The sequence below is a fragment of the Rhinoraja longicauda genome, chromosome 30, assembly GCF_053455715.1.
Source record: "Rhinoraja longicauda isolate Sanriku21f chromosome 30, sRhiLon1.1, whole genome shotgun sequence".
NCBI lineage: Eukaryota > Metazoa > Chordata > Chondrichthyes > Rajiformes > Arhynchobatidae > Rhinoraja > Rhinoraja longicauda.
In genome coordinates this window covers 4430042-4442270 of record NC_135982.1, presented here as the reverse complement: position 1 = coordinate 4442270, position 12229 = coordinate 4430042, and positions in this window count along the sequence as shown.

Below are 12229 nucleotides of genomic sequence, written 5' to 3'. Positions count from 1 at the left end.
TGGGGGAGTCAAGAACCAGGGACCCCAGTTTAAGAATAAGGGGTAGGCCATTTAAGGAAAAACTTTTTCACTCAGAGAGTTGTAAATTTGTGCAATTCTCTGCTTCAGAAAGCAGTGGAGGCCAATTCTCTGAATGCTTTCAAGAGAGAGTTAGATAGAGCTCTTAATGATAGCGGAGTCAGGGTGTATGGGGAGAAGGCAGGAACGGGGTACTGATTGTGGATGATCAGCCATGATCACATTGAATGGGGAATTGGTTACTCCTGCACCTATTGTCTATCACTTATGACTTTATGATCACCAGTTAATGGCTCTTGTGAGTAGCCTAAATGTTTTCAAACCCACAGGAGTTGGAAATGTAAGTTGTCCCTTCACCACGTGGTGCATTTCCCTTCTTGCCATTTCACCCCTTCCCCATCTCACATCCCACCCGATCACCCCACACTCCCAACCCCCTCCCTTTCTGGCATGATCCCAAAATAAAACCACCAGTGTGACAGATGGGTGTGGATTATATGTTGATGTGCACCACAGCACAGACTGGGCAGAGCCCACATGGATTTGGATTAAGATTCTGGGAATACAGAATACGGAATGCCTGGCAGCATTTGTGCTGAGAAACACAGTCAATTTTTCATGTTAATTACTATTCATCGGAGCCACATTAAGCAAAGAACAAGGGAATCTCTGGACACAAGAGACGGCAGATGCTGGAATCTTGAGCAGAACAATGTTGCAGGATCGCAGAGTGTCAGGCAGCATCTGTGGAGGGAATAGACGGAGTCGAGTGTTTTATTGTCATATTTATGTCCCAGACAGAACCATGAAATTCTTACTCGCAGCAGCACTACAGAATATGTAAACTTAGTGTTATGTAAATAATATAATAAATGAGAAAAAAAGTTCCATGTACATGGTATGATGGTCCAATTCTATACTGCCATCGTTGAGTCCGTCCTCATCTTCTCCATCATGGTCTGGTTTGGCTCAAGCACGACATCCAGAGGCTGCAACAAATCGATCGATCAGCTGAGAAGGTTGTTGGGTGCAACCTTCTCCCCATTGATGAACTGTACACTGCAAGGGCCAAGAAGCGAGCGGGCAAGATCATCTCTGACCTCTCTCACCCTGGCCACAAACTCTTTGAAGCACTTCCCTCTGGAAGGCGACTCCGGACTGTCAAAGCAGCCACAGCCAGACATAAAAACACCTTTTTTTTCTGCGAGTAGAAGCTCTACTCAATAACCAAGTCTGTAGTCTCTTTTTGCTCTGGTTTATTTCACTCACATGTTTAAACCGTAATGTTGTATTCTTATTGTTTTAACGTTTTATGCTTTATTCTTAATTGTTTACTGCATGTTCGTGTTGTTACTTGCGAGCGGAGCACCAAGGCACATTCCTTGAATGTGTACATACTTGGCCAATATACTCATTCATTCATTCATTCATTCATTCATTCATGTTTCTGTAAATACAGCATTCGGTAGTGAAACTAAAGGTCTGCAAATTTCCAGGTTATTTTCCTGTTTTTTATGTTATATTCTCATTGTTTCATATCCTGTATGTTAAGTAGTATAGATCATGGTGTATAGTGTAAGATTTGAGAAGTTTTCCCTCATTCGGAAAGCAACACCAAAACCAAAGAGCTGCAGTTTGGACATTTTAAACGGGAGACTGGGGCTGATAGCGGAGAAAGGCTGCGGTCAGTTTACCAAAGGATGTCACAATCTGTGGGTCCAAAAATGGCCGCAGGACCTCGTGACCAGCCACAAAAAGTAAAAACCTTACAACCCAGTCTCTAGGTTTCTGCAAAGCCACGGCCAGAACAATGGATGGGTATTGGCCATGCAGAAACCTGCGAAACCAGGTCGAAGTCCAGACACTGGGGCACTGACATCAGCATACTCACAATGCCCCAAGCCGACCTACACAGTTAATCTCGTTAAGGGGGCACAATAGCCCATAGAAAACTACCTGGTAGGTGATGGGAAACCAGTTAAACCCATCACCTCGCAACGAAATACCAATTAACACCGTCTGGCCATCCCCGGTATCCCCGGACATAAGCGCAGATCAGAGAGAAAACTCATACATATCTATTAAACAAAGAGATCCCAAGATCTGGCGGGAGATAGGACGGGTCAGAATAGTATAACTGGCCACGACTTTTGGGTTTTAAACTCAAGAAGAAAATCTGCAAGGAACGCAAGCAGGCAAGAAAACGGATGCAAGGAAGCAAGTCAAACGGATGCAGGAGGAAGAAAAGACAGGCAAGAAGAAGCGAAGTGCAAGAAAGAGGAACCGGCACGCAACTCGAGAAGAAGTACTGCAGCACGAACAGCCAGTAACCCCAGTGATAGCCCCATGGTGAGCATGTACCCCAAATCTGCATATCCTGGACATAGTTTAGTGTAGAGGGGAGGGTGGTTTGAATAAACGTGGGTGTGTAAAGGAATGTAAAGGAATTTTGCGATGTGTCGTACGTTCCCCATCTTACAGTCGTGTATATGTCTTGTAGAACTGTGTGTTTTATGATTCATAGTTATAAGTATTCATGTGATTCGGTATGTGTTTTATAGACATGTCTTATAGAACTGTATAAGTATTCATGGACAATAGTCCCAAGCGCTAAATAAAAGTCTTTTCCATTTAAACCCTGGTTTTCAAATCTGGTCTGGTTGAATTTTTCTGCACTATAAACGCTCCTGCATCTAAGTCCAGTGTCTAGAACCGTAGGGGGTGAGTGGGTCGAACCACTCACGGGGAACTAGTGTGCACGGCCTGGTCAAGTGATCAGAGCAAGGCACGGGGACCTTAGGTCGGGCGAAAGCTCGGCGCAGAAACCCCTTACAATAGCCAAAATAATGATGAAGCAAAAATAAATGAATCTGTTTTTACAAAGAAAAATATCAGATATGTCCCTGTGTTCTCTTGCCTTTTTTTGTGACGTTTTTCAAGCGGGATTTCATCAAATCCTTAGGCTAATTTATACCAGAAAGATTACATTAATTTTACAATTAAATAACTGTATAAGCCAAATTCTGATTATACTTATGATTTTATTATTTACCACCTGATTAGATGGTTTTCTGATGCCCCAGGGTTTTGCAGCACAACGTGAGTAGCAGTGTCCATTTGGTCACGTGTGAAATGTGTGAATTAAAAGCAGAGTAACCGTTTTTATATTTATTGTTTCTTTTTTAGTTTATATTTTGTGTTTAAGCTTTCCATTGAAATAATAATTAGAACCAGAATTTATTCCAGTTGTTCAAGGAAATGGCACCCGAGATTCCACTACCTCCTCAGCCAGCTTTGACCAGGTGGGGTACATGGGTCTCTGCTGTACTCTACTATGTTTCAATTTTGAAAAGATAAAATAAATTATCAACTGTTTTGAAGAGGAAAAATCTGCTGCAGCCAGGATCGTCAGTGAAATCATGCAGAAAAAGTCCCTCCACCACAATCTTGTGTTTATTGCTTCCAATTTTGCAAACTTCCCACAAGCTATCACTTCCCTTGAGAAACGTGGCGAAACATTAGTGAACAACTTGCAGGTTTTCAACAAGGTAACTGACGATATTCGTAAAGTTCCTGGCGATGTAGGTAAAGACATACAAGGTAAATGTGAGAGAGTGATTTTAGGTAACAAAGATCTTGAGAAATACGAAAGTTCTCAAAGGTAGTTGTTATGCACAAGATATCGACATGAATATAGAGTCTGCAGCTTGTTTCGGGGATGCACCAGTGACCTCAGCTAGGGTAGAAAGATGTTTTTCACAACTGAAGCATATTTGGTCTGACAGACGGCTTTGTTTAGCACCAGATAATTTGGAAAAAATGCTAATAATTATGTGCAACCAGGCAACTTTGGGGTAGATCTTCTCATTTAAAAAACAGTTTAGCTTAAAGAGGAAAAAAAAGTTGAGTTAATGTAATTCTTTTTAAAAAAGTCCTTCAATAGTGCTCGACGTACGCTTGGTCCGGGTCCCACATGGGGGTAGCAGCGCCCATTTGTTTTTAGAAGGGGGAGGTAGGGTGGGGAGGAGGGGGTGGGGAGGGGGTGAGGGAGGGAGGGGGGGGGGGAGGGAAGGGGTGGGAGGAGGGTGGGAGGGATAAGGGGAGTTGAGGGGGATGAAGTAGGTGAGTGGGGGGAGGGGGAGGGGAGGGAGGGGGTGGAGGAGGGAGGGGGAAGGCGGAGGGAGGGAGGGAGAGGGGGCGGGAGGGAGGGGGTGAGGGGAAAGGGGGGATAAGGGCAGTTGAGTGTAATGGAGTGGGTGAGGTGGGGAGGAGAGCGTGCTGCACCAATGCAGGAGTGGTTTGGGCCCAATGGGTCCACTTGGTCTAGTACATTACTAAAATTCTGTTTGTTGTTCTGAGGGATGTTATCCAGTGTGAGGGATGTTATCCGATGCCTGTGATGTAACCGTATTATTTTGCCCCCGTCAAAGGACAGCGCGACAATTTTAGGACCACTCGACTCACCTTTGTCCTGGGGACCCTTTCATCCAAGTTTCATTCAAATTGGTCTGATACTTTTAATGTTAGACAGATTTTAAAGTTTAAATATTCCCTTATAAAACCGATGTCTTGTCACGTTCAACGTGTGACGGGACAATGTGAGCCGCCCGAGTGTCGGCCAATGCGGGATGCGCAGTTTTACATGTCCGCACCTGCGCAGTTGGATCCCGTTCATCTAATACTAACATGTCCGCACCTGCGCAGTTGGATCCTGTTCATCTAATACTAACATGTCCACGCAAGTGCAGTTAGGTCCCGTTAATGTAATACTCACGTGTCACCACTTGTTCCGTGCCTGCGCAGTTCGGTCCCGTTCATCTAGTAGTTACCTGTACGCACCTGCGCAGTTAGGTCCCGTTCATCTAGTACAGGTATTCCTCAGCTTCCGATGGGGTAGCGTTCCAAGAAACCCATCGGAAACCGAAAGAGGAGAGGGGGAGGTGGAGTGGGGGTTCTGCAGGGGAGCGGTGGGGAAGGGTGGGCGGGAGGGGGTTGGGGGGGAGGAGAAGGGTGGGGGAGGAAGGACTGAGTTGGGATGGGGAGGGGGGGGGAGTGGGGGGGAGAGGAGACGGAGTGGGGGAGGGGAGGGTGCTAGACCAATGTAGGAGAGGCTTTGGGTTCACGGCTCGCTCTGGCTGCAGCGCTGGCGGCACGGGGCCGAGGTGAGTGGCACCCTCTCTCATTCCCTGTCCCCCCCTCGACCGCCCACGAACATGGGGGACACTCCCCACCCGACAAAGGGCTTTGCCAGTTGCAGAGGATCGCTGGGCCGCAGGATCGTCAGTTGGGGGAGGGTTGTCCCAGGAGAGGCCGCAGGAGAGATTTGGACCCAACGGAGTCTAGTATATACTACTAAAACTCTCATCTTGTATGTTTGTTTGTTTGATCCCGCAATACAGCCAAAACGGTACACGATAGTGCAACAATTTTAGGCCCACCTTACTCACCATTTGCCTGCGGAGTGCTGGAGGAAGTTTCATTCAAATTATCATATATATATATATACAGCCGGAAACAGGCCTTTTCGGCCCACCAAGTCCGTGCCGCCCAGCGATCTCCGCACATTAACACTATCCTACACCCACTAGGGACAATTTTTACCTTTACCCAGCCAATTAACCTACATACCTGTACGTCTTTGGAGTGTGGGAGGAAACCGAAGATCTCGGAGAAAACCCACGCAGGTCACGGGGAGAACGTACAAACTCCTTACAGTGCAGCACCCGTAGTCAGGATCGAACCTGAGTCTCCGGCGCTGCATTCGCTGTAAAGCAGCAACTCTACCTCTGCGCTGTAACTCTACCGCTGTAAAGCAGCAACTCTACCGCTGGTACCCTTATGTTGTCATATTTTAAAAGTTATTGGGTTTTTAAACTTTAATAAATCCCTTTTCCACTTGCCCTGCCCGTCAGCCATGCCTGCGCAGTAATACCTCCGTGTTCAACGTCTCAATGGGAGATGGCCACAGGATCCGTGCGTGCGCGCGCAGTTGAGGGAGGGCTGCCGCTCGGAGGGCTGCAGGAACCTCCTGAGTGATGGGGCCGGGATCAGTGGCTCCCTCTCCCCTTCCCTCTCCCCCCTCATCTGCCCCCGGCCCAGGGGAGTTTTGAGGGGGGTGAGGGAGGATAGAGTGGGTGAGGGGGGGCAGAGGGGAGGCGGGGGAGAAAAGAGGGATTGAGGGGTATGGAGTGGGTGAATGGGGGGAGGGGAAGGGGGAGTGGGGGTGGGGAGGGTGTTACACCAATGCAGGAGAAGTTTGGACCCAACGCGTCCACGGCAGCTAGTAACATTCTAAAGTGGTCACCCTGTCACAGGTTGGTACCCTTATGTACGGAAACACCCATACACACACTCACACACACACTCACACACTCACACACACTCACACACACACTCACACACACACACACACACACTCACACACAAACAAACACACACACACACACTCACACACCCATACACACACTCACACACACAAACACACACACACACACACACAAACACACACACACACACACACACTCACACACACACACACTCACACACACAAACACACACACACACACACACAAACACACACACACACTCACACACACACACACACTCACACACACACACACACACACACACACACACACTCACACACACACACACACACACACACACACACACTCACACACACACACACACACACACACTCACACACAAACAAACACACACACACACTCACACACTCACACACACACACACACACACTCACACACACACACACACACACACACACACTCACACACAAACAAACACACACACACACAAACACATAATAGTGTAAAAAGGATTGCATTTCATTCCTTACTAGATCTACCCGACCCTCTCTGCCCACCCGCCTGATCAGGATTGAGAGTTAATGGTATTACAAATGCATTAAAGGATTGGTTTAAATATTGACATGGAAAATAGGTGCAGGAGGAGGCCATTCGTCCCTTTGAGCCAGCACCGCCATTCATTGTGATCATGGCTGATCATCCACAATCAGTAATCTATGCCTGCCTTCTCCCCATATCCCTTGATTCCACTAGCCCCCAGAGCTCTATCTAACTCTCTCTTAAATCCATCCAGTGATTTGGCCTCCACTGCCCTCTGTGGCAGAGAATTCCACAAATTCACAACTATCTGGGTGAAAAGGTTAATTCTCACCTCAGTTTTAAATGGCCTCGCCTTTATTCTAAATGGTTGTTACTTAGTTAGTTGGACAAGGCCTACCGATTGGAAACTGCATTTTCATCTGGCAATTATGGAGACGCACCTGTGTGTGGGATCTGCAAAAACATGTTGTAACATTATCAGAACAATGCTTTGCAATTTAAAGTTCCCTCCAGCTGTAATTGGATCTTCTGTCAACCTGAACTGAGCCAAAGAGAACAGTTGTAGCGCGATCTGCAGCTTCACTTTGGCAAAATAGAACCATCCCGCGGACCATTCTTGCCAGATCATAGCTCCAGTGACTTTTTCTTGTAAAACATCGATTAATGTCACATCAAAATATGGCAGACTAAAGTAAAGGTACAGTAAATCAATTTATCAGTATTTATATTGAAAACCTCCTTATATTTTTGTTTCTGATAGGTTTCAATAAAAGACCAGCAAATGAGGTAAGCAGATAATATTTCAGCATGACTTGAATGTCCTGTGCATGTAATGGTATTTACTGCAGAATTAAAGTTAAAAACAATGCAGATTGCAGTTTAATTTAAATAATTTAGTGCTGTGGTGGTGTGTGAAACGAGCCTGGAATGAAGGCGTGGAGCCAGGCAAATTCCGTAAAGGCTTTTATTTCTAGCAGCACACGACTCTCCGCTCCAGTGAGAGACTGAAGACGGGTCTCGCGCCAAAACCCCAGCTACTTATCCCCGTAGCTGGGAGTCGCCCCCGGAACTTTCCATCACTGTGCTGGAAGGTTCTATGTGGGATTGGCCTGACTCTTGGGAGCCGCCGCAGTGCAATGTTTTCTGTGCGTGTTCTATTTACCCTGAAGCAATGCAGAATTACACCGGATCCAGAGCATATCGAAGGGTAAAGCATTTCTCTGATGATTTCCCCTCCACAAGTCTCCAACCTTTTAGTTCCCCAAACCCACACTGCCCATTTCTATCTCCATATCAAAATTCACAAGCAGGACTATCCTACAAGTCCAATTGTTTCTTCCTGCTCCTCCTCGCCAAACTCATCTCAAATAACTTGACTTTATCTTGTCCTCCCTAGTTTAGTCGCTTCCCACCTATATTCGAGACACCTCATACATTCTTCACTACTTCAGTAACTTTTAATTCCTAGGCTTCCATCGTCTCAGGTTTACCATGGATGTCCAGTCCCTTTGCACCTTCATTACCCACATGAAGCTTCAGTCTGAAGAAGGGTCTCGACCCGAAACGCCAACCTTTCCCTTTCTCCTAGATGCTGCCTGACCTGCTGTGTTACTCCAGCATTTTGTGATACCTTCGATTTGTACCAGCATCTGCAGTTATTTTCCTACACAACTTGAAACTTTAGTACCCTCCGATCCATCCTTGAACAGAAACCCACTCGGTTCCCCTCAACTAACGCTCTCCGTCTGCTACCTGGAAGAATTTATTCTCACCCTTAACAACTTGTATTTTGACTCCTCTCACGTTCTTCAAATCAAAAGTGCAGTGATGGTCACTCATGCTGGTGCTAGCAATGTCTGAATTTTTGTTTAGGAAAATAACTGCAGATGCTGGAGGTAAGGGGGGAATGTTGGATAATTGTAAAGTCACATGGTGGCATCCACAATTGACAAAAGCAGTGCTGAACATTGTGTCCCAATGCCAAATTTGCCAGAGGCACAACCCTGGAAGAGCCATGCGGACCGAACCAGGACGTACGCCTGAACCGCACCGGCCCTTTCAGTGCATACAAATTGATTTTATTGACTTACCCAAAGTAAAACATTACAAGCATTGTTTAGTTATTATAGATCTTTTTAGTCGATGGATTGAAGCAGTCCCTACTACTAATGCAACAGCCCAGTATACTGTTGCTGTTTTACTACGCAAAATAATAACAAGGTTTGGACTGCGTACTGTTATCAGTTCAGACAATGGACCACACTTTACCGCTAAAGTAAATGATGAAATGTGTAAACAATTGAATATACGACAGCAATTTCACTGTGTTCACCATCCGCAAGCTGCAGGAATTGTGGAACGAGCAAATGGAACATTGAAAAACAAGCTTGATAAATTATCGGAGGAAACCAAGCTTAACTGGGTCCAACTTCTTCCCTTGGGCCTTTTTGCTATGCGTGTTACTCCTCATTCTACTACACATTTAATCCCTGCGTAAGTAATGTATGGAAGACCTCTCTGGACTCCCTAGGGAGCCTCAAAGAATGTTGAAATAACTTATGATCTTCATGCCTTAGATGAGCGCCTGTTAACGTACATACAATTATTAACAGATTCCTTGTCAGTTTTGCATTTACAGGTACGTGGAGCCCAGCGGCCCGTCGACGAGACGACTAAATAAAGGACGATTACGGGCCAGTGACTACATCCTGATACGGAATTGGGACCGACAGAACTTGGGCAACCGCTGGAAAGGTCCATATCTAGTGCTACTCACCACTCCAACAGCCGTTAAGGTAGAAGGACACCCTCGGTGAATACATCACTCTGATTGCAAGAAGACAACTGCACCGAGCCAAGAATTTAAAAAAAATGTTTACATTTTTTTAGATTTAGAGATACAGCGCAGAAACGGGCCCTTCAGCCCACCGGGTCCGCGCCGCCCAGCGATCCCCGCACATTAACACTATCCTACACCCACTAGGGATAATTCTTTTTTTACATTTGCCCAATTAACCTACAAACCTGTACGTCTTTGGAGTGTGGGAGGAAACCGAAGATCTCGGAGAAAACCCACGCAGGTCACGGGGAGAACGTACAAACTCCGTACAGTACAGCACCCGTAGTCAGGATCGAACCTGAGTCTCCGGCGCTGCATTCGCTGTAAGGCAGCAACTCTACCGCTGCACCACTCTCCTGAATTCTCCTATGACTATGTGGTGGACAGTGTTTAGAGTTATCAGTTCCCTGATTCCACAGACTGAGGCATGGAAAAAAAATGTGTATCTTAAAGCGGCTCACTTGTACGCATAACGTTTCACCCCTACCGACCAGTCATGCTGGATTTGTGCAGCAATACCATGTAATGGGAAAGGAGGGATTCCTATTCCACTGAATATCACTGAAAGATATGCCTTACAGTGCTTTTCTTCTTCCGTTAATAAAACAATTTGCCAGAGTAACAGGGATGGGCCCCGAAGTACAATAATTTTAAGGGATGGTACGTCCCATCTTTTAAGTCAAATTGGAAAATAAAGGTAAAAAAGGGGGGTGAACTTCCACGATTAAAGATAATGGAAGTTTCCCAGGAGCCAATTAACACCACCTGTCATTGCTATAACAAGGGCACAGGGGTTTTTCTGGGAAGTAATTCATGCACAGAGATGGACACAAGCACCATCTCCGGCCCACCCCGACCAGTTAATGGCACCTACTTTATAAGTGGATCATGGGCTTACCCGTGGTTACCGGGGATGCCACCGGACGATAAAAGTGTGGTCAGACGGTTGACTGGCCCCCATCACTGGAAGGGCTGCTGCTATCTTGCTTATGTAGTTCCTGCTATACGGCATTTTAATCTAATAACATATCATCCCACTTTTAATAACCCTGTACCCAGATCTCGGTTAACGAAGCGGCATATCTTCCCAGGTGAAGGTGTCGGGATGACAATGCTACCCTGGTATGGAGTACGTTGGAGTGTATTGGAGGCTAACCGCCTTTCTGGGCTATTGGAGGAATTGGCTAATAATACAGCTACTACCGCGTCAGAGACTGAAGCCCAAATCGGGTCACTTACAGCTGAAATGGTCTCTATGAGAACGGTGCTGCTACAGAATCGTATGGCCTTAGATTTTATTCTGGCCGATCGTTGGACAGGAATGTTGTACTTATATTTCTGATGAATCCTCCAATATCACTAATTTGGTTACCCATATAAAAGAGGCAATAGCCAAGATCAAGGGTGTGGGGAACAGCTGTTGACCGAGCCCAGGGTATGTGGAACTGGTTTAATGGATGGGGATCGATCTGGGGTCTTGTATGGCACTATGGAAGTATTATTTTGATCATTATAATTGTTGCTTTACTGCTATACTGCTGTGCGCCATGTATTCGCAATTGTATCGCTTCTAGCTTCATTATTTGATCTATGCTTTAAGTTAGAGTTGTGATTATAGAATAATCAAAGGGGGGAATGTAAGAGTTAATTCTGTAGAAACCATTTTGTGCTAACTAGAAACCATTTTGTGTTAACTGTGGCATACATTTTGAGCTGAATTTGCTCTTTAAGCTGAAGAGTTCTCGTGGGAAGTAGTCCTTCACAGTCCTGGACACCTGCAGATAAGAAGTTGCTTCCCAAGGTTTAGAAGTTGTTTTTCAGGGTTTGTTGTTGAGGACTGGACATTCCAATGTTCTGAACTAGATGCTATGGTGCCTCCTTATCGCCTAACGGTGCATCTCTAATCAGCTTAGCTATGCAACTCCCCTTTACTCCCCTGTACTCCTGTTTGACTCCCTAACAATTAAAAGAACTATACTATGGGAACTGTACTATGTTATTGTTAAGACTAGATGATGTCATGTAACACTGGAAAATTACTGGATGTGCTTTTTGTGCTGCTTTGAACTGTTTAATATTGCATATATTCGGGGTATTCTTTGAGAGGACGGAAGCAGGTGCTTGAGTGAACAACAGTGCACTCAGGTCGCTGTGTCTTCTCCCACCTTGGTGTTAAAGTAAAAAGTTTTAACTGAGTCGTGTGTTCTTTGAATTATTTCATAGATAAGTCTAGCTGACTTTCACACGGGAGCACGTGACCACTATCTGGGTGAGGCTACATGGGGAGCGGGGCGGTGACGTCACCTTGTGCCGTATTTGGGAGTAAGGAAGTTGGTAACCCTAGTCGATAGTTAGTCCCCTGTGATGGAGACAGTATGATCTAGAAACGGTAGGGAGATGTCGGAGATGGTCCAAGTGAATTTCAGTGCAGGATGGAAGTTAGTCGTGAAGTTGATGAAGTCAGTGAGTTCTGCATGGGTGCAGGAGGTAGCACCGATGCAGTCGT